We start from the raw sequence: 20,552 nt of genomic DNA, 5'->3' as shown, positions 1-20,552 counted from the left end.
CACAGTTTGGGACGGTGGCAGCCAGCCTCCAGGACGGCCCCGGGTGAGTCCCTACCGGGACCCACACCCTTGCATAACTCATCCCAAAACGATCAGGGCCGACCCATGTACTCACAGGGTCTTGTGGCACAGAGTTTCACAATGAAAGCCACGCGGCGTCCACCTTGCTCTCCTGGGTTACTCCTCGGAGAAGCCCGCCACAGCACTGTGAAGACGCTCCCGCAGCCCATGCACGCGTCCTGGCCGTTCGAGAAATCCCGAGCTAGAGCCATGCAGCTCTACGTTGCTGCCAAATCCCTGATCCACACAAACTGTATGAGACAATAATGTTGATTATTGTATTACGCTGCTAAACTTTTTTTAAATCCTTACCCTAGGACATGCTTAGAGAGAGGAAGGGAGAGAGATACGTAAGAGAGAAACATCAATCGGTTGTCTTCCGTATGTGCCCCAACTGGGGATCGGATCTGAAATACAGGTATGTGCCCTGACCGGGAATCGAACTGGCAACCCTTTGGTGTGCAGGACAACACTCAACCAACTGAGCCACACTACTGCTTATAACTTAAAAATAAACATGATGATAATAATTAACATTACTGAGTGCGTGGTAAGTGCCAGGCACTGCTCAGCACTTTACACATAGTATCTCACTTAATAGTGCAGTCAATCCAATGAACACTGACATCGTGCCAGCAACTGTTCTGAGTGCTTCACACACACTCCATTCAACCCTCAGAAGCGGCTGTGACTGGTACATGTAAGGAAGTTGAGACAGGAAGAAGTTGAGTAACATCTCCAGTCCAGGGCCCGCGCATGGATGTGGCCGAGCGGGATCGGAGCCCAGCCTGGCCCGAGGCCTGTGCCCTGGGCCCTCTTTCCTGTGCTGGCCATGCTGTTCTGTGGGACTCTTGGCTCCCCAACACAGGCAGACTCTCTTTCCCCAGTGACTGGGTCCTTTGCCTTAGATTCCCACCTCGTGCACACAGGAAAGGGCTCCGTAAATGCTTGCAGATCTGTGGCATTCCTTAGCTCAGCACCTACTCATTCCACCAGTCGATTGTGCCCCGATCCCATGCAAACTCCCATGCAAATGCAGTAAAGCTTTTCCAGGCGCGAGCACGTCCTACAGAGCCGTTGAAACAATGGACAATTACGCTGCCTAAAGAAATGTATTTAAATATATATATATATATTTTTATTGATTTCAGAGATGAAGGGGGAGAGAGAGAGAGAAACATTAATGATGAGAGAGCATCATTGATCGGCTATCTCCTGCACGCCTCCCACTGGGGACCAACCCCGCAACCCAGGCATGTGCCCTGACCGGGAATTGAACCATGACCTCCTGGTTCAACCACTGAGCCACGCTGGCTGGGGAAGAAACATATTTTTTTGCTGGACCCATGAAGAGTCTCCCTCAGCTGGCTTGTTCAAACAGGCTGCTGGAACTGTGAGCCAGGACTGTGCCTGGGGCTTGGACCTATGGGCATCGTGTTCCTGGGTCCTCCAGGCTCCTAACCTGCCCACTCAGGGTAGTTAGCTCCCCCTGAGGACCCTTCCATGCATCAATCAGACACTCTGAGGAACCTCTGGCTTCCATTTCTCTTGAAAGCACAATCATTCTAATTCCACCTGAACACCGGCTCCTCCTGGTCTGGGAGCCTGGGCTGTGAGTGAGCTGGGAGGAGAGGGGGTGGATTCGGCAAACCTGTGGGTCCTGGTTTGAGAGGGTCACTTGGCAGGGGTGCTGGCAGGAGCCTGATAGGAATGGGTGGCTGACAAACCTCCGCTGAGTGAGGTTTCTTTGTGTCATTTTGCTCCAGCCTTGACATGACGACTCAAATTGCTTTAAAAATTCATCCTATTAAACATTTGTTGAGCTCCTACTAGGAGCGGAACCGCAGACTATAAAGATTATTCCCAGGACAGAGGAGACGGATGAAAGTGGAATGCACTATTCAGACCACTTGAAAGGCCTGGGCAGCGGAGGAGAGGGCTGCTGCAGGCTCCAGTCTCCGAAGGGGAGCGTGGTGCTCACAGACACTTCCATGTTATCTGATGGCGCTGGTCCTCGAGCAGCGGGAAGCAGGATCCGGGCTGGCTGGAGGGAGCGCTTCGGACTCTGTTCCAAGGGCTTCCTGGAAAGACAGGAGGAAGGACAGGAAAGCACAGGCTCTTCGTTCCCAGCCTGCTTCTCGGTGCGGCGCTGAGTCACCCTTGGGAAACTGTCAGCAGACTCCACCGACCATCTCGAAGCTCCCCGGGTTGTCCTGACCATGCGTGAGAGCCAGTGTGTCCCAGGGGCTGGCCTGTGTGCATGGGCACAAAAGCTGTGCCAGGCTCGGGGCCACTCCTGGAAATCCCGGCTCTCCCTGGACTTCCCCTACCCTAGGAGACCAGCCGCATCGGTTCAGTCCACAGCGCTGGAAGCCTGCGGGGGGCCGGCTCAGAGCCGGGAGCTGGGACGCGAATGTACTTAGGATACACCCTCGGGGTACCTCGGCTTTACAAATTAGCACACATCACAGACCTCTGGAGTCACTTTTGAGCTACAATTTTAAACCGGTGACTGCCAGGAAGGACTCTGTATTCCCAGGAAGAGGTGTCAGAGCCCCTCTCAGGGTCTGTGTCCCCAGCTGCAGAGTTTCCTGGGGCTGCCGTGACGAAGCCCCCCAACTTAAGGCAACAGAAAGGCACTGTCTCGGTTCTGGACGCTGCAAGTCCTGAATCCGGGAGCGGGCAGGGCCCTCTGACAGCTGTGGGGAGGATCCTCTGGGACACTCTAGGCCAACTCGTCAGCTCCTGGGGTTTGCTAATGCTCCTCAGCCTTGGCTAGGAACGCACAGGACCATCTGCTCATCTGCTCCCTGTGTGTCTTCAGGCCATTGTCTCTCTGTCCACATTTTCGAGTTTTATACAGATACTAATCATATTGGATTAGGGCCCACCTAACCTCATTTTATTTTTTGAGAGAGCGAGCGAGAGAGATCTTTGTTGTTTCACTTAGTTATGCATTCATTGGATGAGTGGCTCTGAGGGGGGCCCTGGCATGTTGGGACAATGCGTTAACCAACTGAGCTACCCGGTCAGGGTCCCCAACCTCATTTTTAACTTGTTTTTTTTCGGTGGAGACCCTATTTCCAAATAAGGTCACACTCTGAAGTACTGAGTGTCAGGACATAGCTTTGGGGGACACAATTCAACCCATACCACCAGTCTCACCAGCCTATTCTTGGCAAAGCCCATATCCCAGAGGGAGAGGACGGGGGATGGAGCAAGGCCAAGGAGGAGATAGTAGGAATCAGACTCAAGAGCACGCACAGCCGGAGGTGGTGGCCTTGACCAGAAGAAGGGACACCTACTTCTGACAGGAGTGAATGAAGACGAGTGGAGGGGGAGGCGGGAGTCAAGGCCACCAGCTGCGTAGCTAAGCGGATGGATGAATGCGTGGATGGATGCCATCTTGCCTGAGGAGAAGAAGAGGGTTGGCGGTTTGATGGGGACTTGAGAGGAGGGCCAATGTGTGGAAGAGCTGCAGAGGGAGCCAGTAACCTTGGGATTGCATTGCTGGGGTTTCACAGTTGGGTTTCCCTCCAGTTCTCTGACTCACTTGCATATGGAATTGCCCCAATGCCCTGGGGGATTTGAGGGTGAGTTTGTGGGGTGGGAGGGCCCAAAGAGGCTACTGAAAAGTTAGCTCACATGACTGACCTGGAGTCCAGGCTGAGTGGGGTTGGGATGTGCGAACAGGGAGGGCCTGATGGGGTGGGTGCTGGCAGTGACGGCATTGAGCGGGGAGTGGGGGAGTGGGACTGGAAGCTGCTCACAGGCCCAGGAGCTGAAATCCAAGTTGTACGGGTGGCATCGTTCTGGGTGGGGAAAGGTGCAGGGTGTGGCTTTGGACATGGGGTGGGTAGTGAAGTACAGGGACAACAGAGGTCCTGGGGGATCTATGAGAACGGAAGTCTGATGATCACCCAGGGGAACCCTGAAGTCACTCCCGATGAGGACACAGGGGAAAAACCTGGAGCCATACCCGGCGGGTGAAAGGAGGCAGAGCGGGGTACTATACGCCCCAGAGGAGGCTGGCCTTTAGGTCTGAGTGAGGGAGTGTGGGAGGAAGCAGAGAAGTCAGCCACAGCCACCTTTGGTGTGGGGGCAGGGGGGGGTAGGGCTGCTGAGTTCCAGGTGGGGTCCCGGGTGGAGAAGTGTGCAGTGCAGAGTGGGGGCGGGGGGGGCCGTGTGAGGAGGTTGGCAAGCCCCTGGCTGTACCTCTGGGGAGTGCCTGCAGTCCAGAGGGGACAGGGAGCCCCTGGGAGCAGTGGGTGTCACAAGCAGGCACGGAACCGGGGCTAACGAAGAGGAAGGAAGCTGGGCTCTGATGGGGCCTAGGGTCCGGAAGGGGCCCAGGCCTGCAGCAACGGTCACCCACGAGGAGGCAGGGAATCAGGCAGAGGTCACGTGCCCAGGAAAAAGTGAGTCTCCTGAAATGACTAAAGAAGCAGGTGGCAGGGGGTGGGCCGGGGAGGAGGGGGAGGGAGGCAGCATTTAGACCCACTGGGGAGCAGAGATGTAAGGGTGACGGGGATGGGATCTGAAAGTGCCTAAATAAAGAAAGGGGACCGTGCGGATGTTAGACAATCCTCGCAGGTGCCTGTGCTTTCACGTCCTCTGCGTCTCCTGGATCAGTCACCTTCCTGCACCCTTGAAGACGGCGGCGGCATTCCCAGGAAAATCAGAGCCAGAACGCGGGGTGGGAGCCTTGGAAAGTCCCTCGCTTTGGGATGTCGCGGTTGGGCGGACACACTTGGTCCTGCTCCCCATCTGTTTGCTTGGGAAGAGGTGCCTGCTGGAAGCTGAAGGAATGGCTGAGCCTGCTACAGGAGCACTAGGGAAGTCAGAACGCTGGGGGAGAGCATGGTGGCCTGTGTCCCTGAGGGTCGTCAGCTGGTGTCCACCAGGGCCAGAGCAGGGCAGAGTGTGGACTCGGTAGAACCAGCTTGCCTGGGGTGAAACCCCAGCTCTGTCACTTACCATTCAAGGCTACATGACCCGGGCGGTATTTTAAAGCCTCTTGGACTCAGTTTCCCCATCTGTAAAATGGGGATCATGAATGGGGATCAGTTTCTCTCTGGAGATGTTGTGAGGACTGAATGAGCTGAGAGGTGCAAGGACCCAGCACCCTGTAGACAGCCAGGAAAGGTGGGCTGTCTCCTTCAGTATCACCTGTGGTGCCCCAAGGAGATCTGACAGAGCAGAGGCTTGAGGACAGGTGGAGGCAGTACAGCAGGCCTGGGTCCCCCACGTGGAATGAGGTGCTTTCGCCCTCCCATCCTTGAGCAGCACCCTCAGCCCTCCTCACTCACAGGCAAGGGAGGTAGGGGCTGGGTGTCCTTGGGGGTGGAGGTACCTGTCTTGAATGCCTGCCAGTGGGAATTCAGGTTGGGGTGCTTAAACTCAGAGGGGCCCAGCACTAAAATCCACTCCTCTCCCCAGGCCACCCAGGGCTCCCTTAAGACCTGAATGAGTGTGGGGTCTCTGCCTGAGTTGGATAGATTGAGCATGGAGATAGCATTTTCATTTCGGATAAAGGCTGAGTTGGAGACCTGAGTTTAGTTTGCGAGTCGAACGGGCCTGCAGGAGCTAGAACAGGGCAGGTATCTGGTCGGCTCCCAGGTGAGTGGCAGGAGCAGGGGGGCGGGTGTTGGTATTCTTTGCTGAGCTGGGGAACAGTGACGGAGGCAGAGCTGCAGCCTGGGCAGTATGCTCTCAGGTTTGGACTGTGACCACAAAGTTGAGATCCCAGATGCCACGTGAGGTCACAGCGATGCGCAGACAACACTGGATGTGTGGCTCTCAGGAAAGAGGTCTGCGCAGCGTGCGATATGGCTGGGCCACGTTTAAGATAAGGATGGCGGCCAATGTTCACCAAATCATCAGGATGTGAGAGAGATGACCACCGTCGTCATTTATGGATGGGGACACTGGGACACGGACAGGCTATGAAACAGGCTCCAACAACTCCTGAATGGCAGTGCTGGAAATGGGACCCCGGGCAGCGAGGCTAACGCATCTGCCTGCTTAACTGTCCCGCGACCCTGGAATGCTATAAGCGTGGGTGTGCCGGGCCCAGCCTTCCCTTTTACAAGTGAAGAAAAAAATTCATCAAGAATAAATCACTCACTTGAGGTCACCCCAGCTAGTTATAGCAGGGTTGGACCAGAGTCCAAACCTCCTCACTTCCAGTACATTCCTTTCCCTCGGACATTCCATTTCAGGTTATTTAAACTTCTGTCCCCAGATTAGATATTATTAAATTTTTACAAATGCTTTTCCTCTATTTCTAAATTTGCAGTAGTGAGCAGTGTATATTTATAGTGGAAAAAAAGAGACCTATAAAAGCAAAGACATCAATATTATTAAGCAGACCCACCTGACTTCCGCGTAAAGGAGGCGTATTGCGGCGTCTCGGGGGGGTAGAGAAGATGGGACAGTATCGTCATGTTTGCCTTTGATAATTTCTAGCAGGTGTTTCTGGGAAATTTCTGCTCTGGACTCATTGTAAGAACTCCGCTCCCTAGGATGGAGAGAAAATATTTCTTATTACAGGGGGACCTATTGGGGTGGCTAGGAGGTCTTTCTTAGGTCAGATCATTCTATGTGACATCCTTGAAGGCCTGGCAGCCATCCGCATCCTCCCCCCTTCCTCCCTCCCTCACTTACCCACCTCACCTGGAAATTATGGAGGTGCAGGGGAAAGAGGCGGCCTAGCCTCGCAGGAATGAGACACATCCTTTTACTTCTGAGCTGAGCTGATCAATTTAGATGAACAGACGAGCTCTAATCAATTGTCTTGTCAGAAGAGCAAGATGTTTATCAAACTCGAATATATTTTCACCACACTGTTCTTTCTCCAGCAGGCTTCTTGGACTAAAATAAAACAACGCAGTTCCAAAAAATCATTTGGGTAAATAGAGTTGTTTATCTTGAAGGCTGTTGAGATGGCTCATTTTTTCCCTTTCTTCCCCATCTTGTCCAAATTCATCAAGCCATCTCCCACTCACCATTCACATATCATTTATTTAGCATATTTATATCCAGAGTCATTCCAAAAATGAGTTGTTGTGGCTTCAAAGAAAAAAGCCCAGACTATAAAACCCATGGTATATGAACTCAAATAGGAAAACAGGTTGGAGAAGAAAATTAAAAACCAAAGACTTGTTTCAGTTGTTTCAAGGGAGCCTACTGCCATATATACTCGAAGTGTTCTGCTGGCTGAGATGGAAAAGGAAACAACTCTTGATCAGGGAAAGGACACCTTGTGGGTGGTTTCAAAGAAAACTGAGTTTTCCTGGGTCCTAAACTGTGAAAGAAACGTCTCCTACGGTAGATGGCAGAGAGAGAGGCTGGAAATCCTGACAACAGTTTTGGCTCAGATCAGAATTTGTTCATAAAGAATTCGCATGACTCATTCCCACAATGACTTCTGATAACAATTAGGAATCCTAACACTGCACTTTAGCCCAGAGATGCTGAGTCAGTGTGGGCAGTTGATCAGCTCTTGATCAAAGCACACTGACTCTCGCTGGCGAGAACTTTTGGAACCGAGTGCTGTTCCTAATGTATTGGCTCTTCTTTTATTTTGTGTCTTTGTTTGAAAATATAAACATGTGTCATCAATCTTGCAATCCAAATCATTATGATTTTTAAAATATATACATATTTTTTATTGATTTCAGAGAGGAAGAGAGATGGAGAGAGAGAGATAGCAACATCAGTGATGAGAAAGAATCATTGATCACCCCACACTGGGGATTGAGCTCGAAACCCTGGCATGTGCCCTTGACCGGAATCGAATCTGGGACCCTTTAGTCCGCAGGCTGACACTCTGTCTCCTGAGCCAAACCAGCTAGGGCCAAATCATTATGATTTTTATTTTTTTTAATTTATTTTTTAATATATTTTATTGATTTTTTACAGAAAGGAAGGGAGAGGGATACAGAGTTTGAAACATCGATGAGAGAGAAACATCGATCAGCTGCCTCCTGCACACCCCCTCCTGGGGATGTGCCCGCAACCAAGGTACATGCCCTTGACCGGAATCGAACCTGGGACCCTTCAGTCCCCAGGCCGACGCTCTATCCACTGAGCCAAACCAGTTAGGGCATCATTATGATTTTTAACAGGATGCAATTTAGGGTGAATCTTGTGATGTGGAACTACAGACCTATCTCTATGGTCTCACCCACACTGGTTAAGGAGGATTTTGGGGGATATGGTCATTCAGACTTGATTCCACTTAAATTAGTTCTCATCTGATCTATTTACTTATACCATGTCTCTTTTTAGAATTGAGTCAATGAGGCATACAGGATGTGCATAATATAAAATAGTAAAGTGTAAATGAAAAATCAGGACAAGGACAACACATTCAATATGGCATCAAGACCAGGGTCAGAAGAGGGTGAGGTTGGACAGATTGAAGATATGATGACAACGCAGTTCCGCTGTTGCTACAAATTCCGCTGCTGCTGATATGCTTTGGGCTCCCTGGATGGGAGGGACAACGCTCACTTTTCCCCTCTGGTCCATAGGCGTCTTGCTGGAACACCACTATGCTGTTTCCATCATTCCCTAATCTGTAGCCCATTCCCTCTGGGGAAAGCTAACTAAAGATGATACCTTTTGCTCTTTGTGACCTAACAAGAGCCTCCAGTGGCCTTCAGTTCCATTCGTAAGAGCTCTTGGGGTATCTTAGCTCTGTGCTGCTCTTCCATTCTTGTGTCTACCCGAGGCTTCACTGCCTGCTCAGAGTCTGTCTCCCTCATTCATAACTTGAGCTCACCCCTGGCTTTGCTTCATCGTGGGCCTGATTCCACGGTGGGGCTTTAAAAAATTTTTTTCTCCAGATTTGGCCACCTCTCCTAGCCAGCTCGAGTGGCTATTTCCAAGAGTGACAGTCTGGTTGCTCCAGGGCATCATTATATATCAGGCCATGTCACAATCGGCCTGTCTATGGAGTGGTGGCCTGGGGCAGGTCCTCCAGTGTCCCTGGTCCAGTTTGCCAGGTGTTAAGTCCCATGGTCCAAAATATGAGCCAGGGGGTGGGGTGGGGATGTGGAAGGAGCTGTGGGTGAAAATATTTTCCTTGCAAAGAGGTTTAAGTCTGGCAAGCAATCAAGGACCTCGTGTCTTTGTCCTGGTGGGGGGTTGAGCTTGGGCATAGCAAACCAGCTGCCTTTTTGCCTCTGCTGCCATTGGTTTGCAAAATAAAGACCTTTGTCTTTCTGAAAATCTTTTTTTCTGAGTTGTTCAAGTCATTCTCCTTGGAAGTGTGCCAGGTTTTGGGAAGCCCTGCATAGCAACCCTTTTACATGTATTAGGCATATGGATTTCTGAATGTATTGCACTATAACCCTCTTCCCACTTTTTCAGTTAAATATCATATTGATTTATAATCTGTGGAACAAGTGCTTTTGACCTTTGCTACTCGTATTGAGGTCAGCATGGGCATTGCCTGGGAGCTTGTTGGAAATGCAGAACCTTAGTCTCACTTGGATCTACTGGATCAGAACTTCATTTTCACATTTTCTCCAGCGTGTGCCTCGGTTTGAGAGGCACGACCTGTACTGCCAACCTTGGGAAGTGCTGAATGATTCGCAGGGATTGGGCCTTCAAGAGGTGATGTGACTTGCCTGCATCCCCCAATGGGTCAGGAATAGATCTGGAATCAGAATCCGGGTGTCCTGAGTCCTAGTCACATTCTCTTCCCACCACCCCATGATGTCTCCTCATCTAGGAAACGAGGAGGCTCGATGAGATCATTGTCAGGACATGTGGTCAGCATGATCGGGATTTATCATCCATAGTCGCTCTGGAGAGTGCAAGAGGATACCGTGAACTACTGAGCACAAGAGCTGCATAGAGCCCCAGGTGGTCACTCTGTATACCTGGGTTTTTTTCTGCTTTACAGAGCCCCCTCACGTCTGTCAACTCATTTAAACAGCACAAGCAGCCAATGACGAGATGATCTGAAAGTGCTAACTATTCAATAAAATCTCGCTCTCAAGTAACCACACACACAGTCACACACGCACAGTCACGCTATCTCATCTTAGTAGATAAATCACGATCTAACCTGATTAAGGAAAAAAGGGAGAAAGCCCAAATCAACAAAACATGAGAATGGGGAAAGGGTCGCAGATACACACACATTTAAAGCAATTCTGAAATTGCTTTGCCCAACTGTTTCCAAAGCGTTTGATCACCTGGATGAAGTGTGTGGCTTCCCCCTTCCACACACAACTGCACAGGCCCAGCTGGAGCTGCAGGCTGCATGTCCTGGCTTTCTGCCAAGTCATTTTCCTGTGAGTCAACCCGACTTCAGGGTTTGGTTTCTGAAACTGCTATTCCAGTGCTTTAATTCTGAGCTAAGATGTCTGGGTGGCTTGGCAGGAACTGGGCTCTTCCGCCCGGGTGGGAACCAGATTATCTGGAGAGTTGTTCAAATAATGCACCGCTTATGGCAAGGTCTACCCACCCTTTTCTGACATCTGCTTTATCTGCCGCCTGCCAGTAGCCCGGCTCTAGACATGAAAAGCAAGCGTGTCTCCGATCCTGAGAATCCTGAGTGTTAGACCTCAGAGGTCCCATCTTGTCATCTCATCACCCCCCCCCTTTTAAAAAGTTTTAATTTATTTTAGAGAGAGAGGAAGGGAGAGAGAAACATCGATCAGCTGCCTCCTGCACCAGGGATCAAACCCACAACCTCGGTATGTACCCTGACCAGGAATCGAACCAGCAATCTTTTGGTGCACAGGACGACACTCAACAACTGAGCCACACTGGCCAGGGCTCACCCCTCCTTTTATAGATGAATAAATTGAGAATAAGGAGTGGGAGGTAACTGTCAAGTTGAGACTATTTTCAAGTTGTGCGCTCTATTCCACTATCTTTAATAATACTAATATTAATAACAACTGATATCTACTGATCTCTCCCCTTAACAACTCTATGAGGTAGGCAATCATTGCATCATCCCCACTTTACACAAACAGAAGCACAGAGAGGGTAACTTGCCCCAAAACACATAGCTAGTTAGTAAGTACGAGTTGGGATCTGACGCCAAGTAATCCGCTTGCATGCAGAGCCTGTATTCTCACCTCCATTTACTACTCCAACAGTTCTCTTATTATTCGGACATGACATGACAGATAACTCAGATTATGTCTATAACAGAGCAACTAGGCATGGTGATCTTTAGAGTCTCAAAAGACATAAGAGAAGCTATGGTTTATCCAACATTCAGCACATGTCTGCCATGGTTACAAGTGCTTTTACAAGCATTAGCTCAGTAATCTCAAAACCAAAACCACCCCTCTCTCCCCTCCCCCCCAAAAAACACCCAACCCCAAACAAAACACACAGGAAGAGGGTGCAGTATCCTCACTGATCAAATGGGAAAATGAAGGCCACAGAGTTTTCATATCTCCACTGAGATCCAACAGCTAGGTGGCAAATCCAGCGTTCAGAGCCAGCCCATCTGGCAGGTGAGCATTCATCTCAGCCAACTACGCTCCACTGCCAATTGACTCAGTTATTCATTCCGTCCTCACCACCGGACAGACAGGTGTCATTTCCCACCCACTCATTTGCCTTTCTCTGGTTAGATGAGGAAACTGATCTGCTTGTGATGCTTAAGTAACTTACTAACGGCCATCCAGTGGCTTGGTGGCAGGTCAGCCAGGGACCCAAAGCCCGTGTGAACTATTTTCACTTGTCCAGGCTTTAGTGCTGTGGGCCGAGGCTCGCTCTCTGCAACAGATCCTCCCACTCGCGAGTCTCACCTGAGGCTCTGCCGCGTCACAGCGGAGCCACACACCGCCCCCTGGCGGCAGGTGGGCGCAAGCACCACACATGCTGAAAAGCTCGCGGCACGGCTCGCTGATTGGCTGGCGCGGATCCAGCTGCTTTCCCAGGGGCAGGAGCCCAGCGCTAGTAAAGGGGCGCCCCTGCCCACGCCCTCCGGGTCCCCCAAACATCCCTTGGAGTTAAGGGCATGAGAGGCACGCTGGCCCTTTCACTTGCGGGCCTCTCCTCTTCTCTCCCTGTGGTGTTCTGGTTCTGAATTCATCCAGGGTCCAGGATGACAAATCAAGGCCAGCAGTACAGGCCGAGGATGGCATTTCTCCAGAAGGTAAGCTGGTCTGCCACCTGGGCCTGGGGGGTGCGTGGGGACCCAACTCTGAGAAGTGTCCACGGAGATGCTGGAGGCACCGAGCGGAAGAGCATCCCTTGTGGTCTTGAATGACAGATACTTGGTGTAATGACAACAGTATCTGCTTAGGTTTCTACGCTGCCTGTAGGTCCTGAAGAATCGGCACTGCTTGGCCAGAATACTGGAGGTGAAGAGCCTGTCCCGGGAGCTCCCTCTCCTCTGGGGCGGCTGTTTCTCCAGAGGCCCCTGTCGCCTAGGACTCGGTGGCCCACAGAATGCACCCTGGGCCGCCCTCCTTTCTCTGACTCACTTTCCCAAACCGCTGCTGCCACTTCTCAGGATCAATCCTCCCACCCACACTAAGAGGTTATGATCCCATTTTACGGGTAAGGAAGCAGAGAAGGTGCAACCCTGGAATGTTGTGATACAGTGACACTGGTCTCACTACAATGGGAGCAACATAAAGTACAGAGCGCAGTGGGAGGGAGCTTGTACGACTGATTCCATGTGAGGAGTAGGGGGAGAGAACCTCGAAGCTGAGACTGAAGGATGCTGGGGCTTCTGTGGAGAAAGAGCAGAAGGAAGACCCCGCAGTGGGGGCAGAGGGTGTGCCAGAGCAGAGGTGTGTGCCAGTCTGGTGTGTTCGAAGCAAGCTGTTCGCAGGTGCTGAACAAAGGTGGATCATGAAGATCTCCTATGCCTTTCAAAGGTGGTCCAATGTTCCCCAAAGGAAGCCATTCAGGAATTTGGAGCAGGTGAGTGATGTAGTCAGACTCAAGTTCAACAGACTACTCTGATGTGAGCCAGAGGACTAGTTGGGGTGTCTTCTTTTTTAAAAAAATGTTTTTTATTGATTTTAGAGAGAGGGAGAGAGATAGAAACATTGAGACATCGATGAGAGAGAAACATTGATTGGCTGTCTCCTCTGCCATCTGCCTCAAGAACCTCCTCACATTCTTCAAGATGCAGCTAAACCACCACCAAATCTTCCAGAATCCCTCCGTGATGTCGCACTAAGAGACAGTAAGTGCCTACACTTAGACGCTTCCTCTACCCTCCAGGTGTCTGTCGTGGCACCTCTGATGTGCCATTGCGTTGGTGTATGTGGCTGTCTCCTACTACTTGACTGGAAGCCACTTGTCTTAAATGTCTTTGCTATCCCAGCGTCTATGAATGTCTGACACATAGTAGGAGCTCAATAAATGTTAAATGGAGGAATGTATAAATGACACAAGCAATTCTAAATCCGCCTAAGCCTCATTAAGACCCCTACTCTTTGTAGGCCTTGCCTAAGCCCAACTCGCTCCCTAAGGAGAAGAGGAAAGCATTTTTGAGAGCTGGAGGATCTTTCTCTCCCCCTCCCCTTCTTCCCCCTAAAGGTCAGGGCTGCCAGGAAGGACACAGGAGATGACAGGCAGGAACTGGAACAGAGCCTGGGGATGCTGAGGTCACAGGTGGCAGGCTACCTAGTCATGCTCTTGGCTCCAAGGTGTGTCATCAGCTGGCTCCCTCCGGCAAAGCTCCTGGACTGTGGATGGGCCATCTCTTTCCACCACATCTTAAACAAGCCCAGAACCCCTCCCCGGTGGGGTGCCAGTCACCAGGCCTTGCAACAGAAGTCAGAGCAGCGGCAGTGTGGCTGATGGGCCTATCTGGCGTCGCACTGGGCAGAGGCCCAGGATAAGTCTCGTATGTAAGCTCCTTGAACCATGCAGAAACATCACTTCCTTAATATGACCTTTTCTCCTTTCCCCCTTTTTGATTCAAACTAGCCTCATCCAGGCAAGAACATACAATGGGGTAAAGACAGTCTATATAATAAATGGTGTTAGGAAAACTGGACAGATATGCACAGAAAAATGAATTGAGACCACCTTCTTATACCATACATACACAAGAATAAACTCAAAATGGATTAAAGACTTAAATGTATTAAACCATAAAAATCATAGAAGAAAACATAGGCAGTAAAATCTTGGACATTTCTCATAGCAATATTTTTTTTTGGCTATATCTCCTAGAGCAAGGGAAACAAAAGAAAAAAATAAACAAATGGGACTACATCAAACTAAAAAGTCTTTGCACAAAAGGAAACATTAATAAAATGAAAAGACAACCCAATGAATGGGAGAACATATTTGCCAATGATATATCTGGTAAGGGGTTAATGTCCAAAATTTATAAATCATACAGCTCACCTAGCCTGGATTGCTCAATGGTTGAGCATCGACCTATGAACTAGGAGGCCACAATTCGATTCCCAGTTAGGGCACATGCCTGGGTTTCAGGCTTGATCCCCTGTGTGGAGCGTGCAGGAGACAGCTGATTGATGATTCTCTCTCATCATTGATGTTTCTATTTCTCCCTCTCCCTTCCTCTCTGAAATCAATAAAAATATATTTTAGAAAAAGAAAGAAAAAAGAGAATTATATAGCTCAACACCAAAAACATAAACAACCAAATTAAAAAAGGGGCAAAGGACCTGAATAGACACTTTGCTCTAAAGAGGACATACAGATGGCCAATAGACATATGAAAAGATGCTCAAGGTCACTACTCATCAGAGCAATGAAAATTAAAACCACAGTGAGATATCACCTCACATCTGTCAGAATGGCTACCATCAATAAATCAACAAATAACAAGTGTTGGTTGGGATGTGGAGAAAAGGGAACCCTTGTTCACTGTTGTTGGGAATGCAGACTGGTGCAGCCACTGTGGAAAGCAGTATGCAGTTACTTTAAAAAATTAAATATGTAACTGCCTTATGACCCAGCGATTCCACTTTGAGAATATATCCAAAGAAACCTGAAACACCAATTCAAAAGAATATATGCACCCTATGTTCATTGCAGCATTATTCACAACTAGAGGCCTGGTGCATGAATTCGTGCACAGGTGGGGTCCAGCCGGCCCACCCTGATCCCCCACCTCCTGATTGGACTCCTGGTCGAACTCCCCATCGAGGGCACAATTTGCATATTAGCCTTTTATTATATAGTATAGCTAAGATCTAGAAGCAGCCAAGTGCCCATCAGTAGATGAGTGGATAAAAAAAAAAAATCTATGGTACATTTATACAATGAAATACTACTCAGCCATAAAAAAAGAATGAAATCTTACCTAGGCAACAGTATGGATGGACCTGAAGAGTATTATACTAAGTGAAATAAGCCAGTCAGAGAAAGGCAAATACCATAGGATTCAATTATATGTGGAATCTAATGAACAAAACAGAAACAGAGTCATAGATACAGAGAACAGACTGACAGTTGTCAGAAGGAGGGGGGTTGGGTGAAAAGGGTGAAGGGATTAAGAAAAAACAATAACCCTCATACACACAGACAACAGTATGATGATTACCAGAGGAAAAGGGGGTAGGGGAGGTAGAAGAGGGTAAAAGGGGGATAAATGGTGATGAAAGGAGACTTGACTTTGGGTCGTGAACACAATGCAATATACAGATGATTATAGAATTGGACACTTGAAACCTATATAATTTTATTAACTAACTAGAGGCCAATGCACGAAATTCGTGCAAGGGGCTCGGCCCTCGGCCTTCATCCAGAAGGTCATTCGGCTGTTCAGTCTAATTAGCATATTACCCTTTTATTCTTATAGATGTCACCCCAATAAACTCAATAAAAATTAAGATACATAAAATTAGTTAAAAATGAAACAAACTGGCCTAGTCCGGCACCCTGGCTTACCTGCTTCCTTCTCCCTTGCACGTCCACTCCCTTAATCTTTAAGCCCTCAGGATAATGAGGCCCTGGTTGCTGCTCAGCACTAAGCAACGCCAGGAACAAAGCCTCAGGCCTACTGACCACAGAGACAGTTTTGGTCAAAGATAACATCTAGGCCTCAGTTGTGTTTCAGCTCCAGACTCGGAAAAGTGAGCCAACTCCACCGACCACATCCTTGTGAAACTAGCGGAAGCGAAATCAGGACCAGAAGCAATGATCACCTGTCCCCTACCCTGGCACCAACACAATCAGTGGAGATCATGACCCTAACCCCCTTAGACACCATGATTAATGATTCTCCTTCTATGTAACCCACCCCCTGGAAGCCATCAGAGAGCCATTTTCTTCCCTCTCACCTGTGACTCCGGGTATTATTACCTTAAAAATAAAACTTTGCCCTGGCTGGTGTTGCTAAGTGGTTAGAGAGTTGGCACCGAAGGGTCGAGGGTTGATTCCCACTCAAGGGCACATAAGTGGGCTGCAGGTTTGATCCCTGGCCCCTGGTCAGGACTCGTGCAGGAGGCAATCAACTGATGTGTCTCTTTAGCCCTGACCGGTTTGGCTCAGTGGATAGAGCGTCGGCCTTCGGACTGAAGGGTCCCGGGTTCGATTCCGGTCAGGGGCATGTGCCTTGGTTTCGGGCATATCCCCGGTGGGGGGTGTGCGGGAGGCGGCTGATCGGTGTTTCTCTCTCATCGATGTTTCTAGCTCTCTATCCCTCTCCCTTCCTCTCTGTAAAAAACCAATAAAATATATTTAAAAAAAAAACAAAACAAATAAAAAGCAATGGAAAAAATATCCTCAGGTGAGGATTGAAAAGAATAATAAAATAAACCTTCATTTTCTTGGCTACAAACTCCTGTTGGTGTTTAAGTGGGCTTGGATGCCTGCAGGCAAGCAAACCCTTTAGTTTGGTAACACCGCCTGCAAACTGGAGTGGACTGCCGTTTTCTTCCCTTTCTCCTTGCCTTCACTGTATGGGAACACTTTCAGATCTCACCCAGGAAGCTTCTAAGGTTTCGAACCAACAAGGGGGCAACAGACACTTAAACTTATATAGAATGAGATATATAGAATGAAAGCAGTCATCAATAGAAAGGACCCAAGGGATTTTGTGAAGACCCCAAATCCAAACTGGGTGACTTGGGTGCAACTTCAGGGAGGTAGACCTGGATAGGGACTGTAAACTGAAAAGCTTAAACCAAGTCTTAAGCATTGTAGTCTAGCTTGAGAAAGAATATGAGGAGCCTGAGCCAATTTGGCTCAGTGGATAGTGTCAGCCCTTGGACTGAAGGGTCCCAGGTTTGATTCTGGTCAAGGGCACCTACCAAGGTTGCAGGCTTGATCCCCTGCCCTGGTTAGGGTGCATACAGGAGACAACCAATCGACGTCCCTCTCTCACATCGATGTTTCTGTCTGTCTTCTCACTCCCTTCTACTCTCACTAAAAAGAAAAATTTTTTAAAAAGGGAGAGGGGGGCGGGGAGAGCATCTCTGAAAGGGATGAAGGCAAAATGACTTATTTTGCCCCTAGCACCACGGAAGAGAGTACTTTTCACCCATGAAAATGAATGTCTGGCCCATCTGACAGGTGTGTCTGTAGAGTGAAGACACCTGATGCCATTAAACGGGGACATCGTTTTCATCGCTTTGATTCTATACTGTAGTGTAAGAATCTGGACTCCCATATAATTTTCCTTCAGGAAGGAGCACACTGTTGGCAAATAACATTATCCAACACTGGTAATTATATTTTTATATTTTTCACTAGAAAGGAATGAGCTCACATTTTAGTTTTATACATCAGTCCCTTTTGAGTTTGGTTAGCAAACTCAGGATATCCTCTGAAGCCTGCTTATCTCTGTGAGCTAAGGCAATTAGGTCTCTGGCCCTACAGAATGGAAGTCCAGGCACTGGAACAAGGACACTCCAACGTATTGTTACTGTCATCCTTAGGCAGGTCTTGCTTGAAATTGCAAGTTTCTAACATACTAAGAAGCTCTCTTTGACAGACACTTGTGTCAAACATGTGAAACTACTTCATTAAGAGCTTTTATTGTTACTTTGATTTTGAATGAAGTTCAAGACGATGCTTGTATTAAATTTTATTCTAAACTGTTAGGGCAAGTTTCCCATCAATGTCACTTAATGTATACATACAACACACTTAAATGTTTCTTTAAAAAAAAATATTTATTTATTTATTTATTTATTTCTGGGCGGAAGGGAAAGGGAGAGATAGAAACATCAATGATGAGAGAGAATCATTTATTAGTTGCCTCCTGCACCCCCACACTGGGGATTGAGCCCGCAATCCAGGTATGCCCTGACCAGGAATTGAACCACGACCTCCTGGTTCATAGGTTGACGCTCAACCACTGAGCCATGCCGGCTGGGCACACTTAAATGTGTTTTTTTTTTTTAATATATTTTTTTATTGCTTAAATTATTACAAAGGGTATTACATATTTCTCCTTTTTTCCCCCCCACCCTTGACAATCCCCTGGCCTCCCCTACCCCCCAGTGTCTTATGTCCATTGGTTATGCTTATATGCATGCATACAAGTCCTTTGGTTGATCTCTTACCACCCCCCCCCCCGACTTAAATGGTTTTAAATTACACTCTCTTTATAGGAGAAAATGCTAATTGTATCTTAGTAAATTGGGCTCTTCTAGGAATCCATGAACAATTTTCCTAAGAAGTCTGTTTAAAAAACTCTAAATTGTAGAATTACCACTTGGAACAATTTTTATATATTTTTTCCAAATAATTACTTCCATTGTGTTAGTAATTATATGTTGGTAATATTTGCTCAATGACATTGAGACATTACACACTGTGCATGTAGGAGGAACAAGAAGGGCTCACTTCCTTTTCCAACTGCTATAGGACTTGTAGTACTTCATTAATTACAGACCATTTTCTGCAATGTTGGTAAAATGGAAACTACCCTTAGTGAAATCCAGTCAGATGACTTTTAAAGAGTAGTTCTGAAATGTCTTTTGAGAAGTGAGAGTGCCTTTTGAGCAGATCTGAGCCCACCCAGGTAAGTGATTTCTTTATGTCAGCATTTCCCAAAATAGGTTCTGGGAAATACCATTCGGAGAGAGACATTAATAGGGTGTTACTCAAGTTTCTCCAGTCACAACACTTGAGAAACACCAGGCTAATCAAAGTTAGAAGAGTTCCATTACTGCAGGGCTTCCCAGAACAGATTCATAATCGATTATTCACTGTGCTCAGAGACCGGAGTTCAAATCCCAAACTCATTTGTCCACCTTTTATTTCCCCTTCAGGAACACATGATGGTAAAAGCTTCTTTAAATGAAATATTCCCCCAACACAATCTTTAAAATAGTGTCCGAGAAAGTAAATTCGATTCGTAAAAGGACACGTTCCACTACACAACCACACAGGGTAGGTCAGGATGGCAGGTATCCTCATTTCTTCTTTTTTTTCAATATATATTCATTGATTTCAGAGAGGAAGGGAGAGGGAGATAGAAACATCAAGGATGCGAGAGAGTCATTGATCAGCTGCCTCCTGCACGCTCCACGCCGGGGATCGAGCCCACAACCTGCGCATGTGCCCTGACCAGGAATCGAACCCAGGACCCGTCAGTCCTCAGGCCAAGGCTCTACCCGCTAAGCCAACCCGGCCAGGGCGGGTCCCCTCACTTCAATGTTGAGGAAACTCCAGTTCAAAAAGTTCAGGCAGTTAGCGCCTATGGCCAGTGGCTACCCTGGAAAAGAACCCAGCCCAGTACATATTCTGCAAATAATATAAAAGCGCGCGAGTCCCAATTCTTCTTTGTACGAGAACTTGAGTCTAAGCCCCCGGCCCCCCGGAGGGCATTCCGACCCCCTGCACCCCAGTACCTCCATCCTTCCAAATGGCACTCTGCGTGTTCCCCTTGTGCCCCATTCTTCTTCCAGGGCCACAGTTCCTCATCGTTTAACTTAACTCCTCTCTCCCCTATCTGGCCACAATTCAATACTAAGATGCATTTTTTTTTAGTTACCTGAAATTTAAAAATGGGCAAGTGGGTCGTTCTCTCAGATACTCGAAACAGGCCCTAAAATCACCTGTTTTGATATTGGAGCATCACCATTATATTCTACGAGCCAGATGGCCTCGAGTAGTTATAAGAAATAAGTCCGCGGCGCTGGGTATTCGAGGGGCCCACCCCGAGGCATCACTAGGGCTGCAAAGTGGCAGCTCCATGACTCCTCCCTTTCCGCCCCTCAAACCCGCCGCACGTGGGTCCGCGGAGCAAGCGCCTCCCGGGGCTCCAAGCTCGACTTCTGGGGTCCACGCCCCCGTCGCACGCCCCTCCTTCTCCGCCCCCCCACAACCCCCGCGCTGGCCCGGAACAGGTTGGAGAAGGAAGCCAGCCTGACACCTCTGGTTACCTGTGAACTCCGTGGGCTGGGCGGGCGGGGCGGAGCCGGAAGTGGGCCGCCGCCGGAAGTCCGCCCCCAGGGAGCCTGCGCTTCCTCTCTAGGGGTGTGGAGGGATCCGCACCTCTATGCTCTAGCCCTGGCGCGGCGCAGTGGCTGGTGGGAGGGGCCCTGCGCCTGCGCGGT

General features: G+C 48.8%; 1 long non-coding RNA gene across 2 annotated transcripts; it reads right to left on the bottom strand.

The window, feature by feature from the left end:
• Window positions 1-1,186: 1,186 nt before the first annotated feature.
• LOC138994346 (uncharacterized) lies at window positions 1,187-20,406 on the bottom strand. 2 transcript variants are annotated; one of them, XR_011468423.1, is made up of 5 exons: window positions 20,379-20,406; window positions 6,736-6,933; window positions 6,437-6,580; window positions 3,366-5,096; window positions 1,187-2,141 (listed from the first exon to the last, which is right to left on the bottom strand). It is a non-coding gene; the product is annotated as an uncharacterized lncRNA (long non-coding RNA). The 2 variants fall into 2 exon arrangements; XR_011468422.1 differs by lacking the exon at window positions 20,379-20,406 and adding an exon at window positions 19,988-20,164.
• Window positions 20,407-20,552: the final 146 nt, after the last annotated feature.

This window comes from Myotis yumanensis, unplaced genomic scaffold (genome assembly GCF_028538775.1).
Source record: "Myotis yumanensis isolate MYYU_CA2020_CCGP unplaced genomic scaffold, mMyoYum1.0.hap1 SCAF_16, whole genome shotgun sequence".
NCBI lineage: Eukaryota > Metazoa > Chordata > Mammalia > Chiroptera > Vespertilionidae > Myotis > Myotis yumanensis.
Note: the sequence above shows the minus strand (reverse complement) of the source record. Positions and strands in the feature narration are given on the sequence as shown.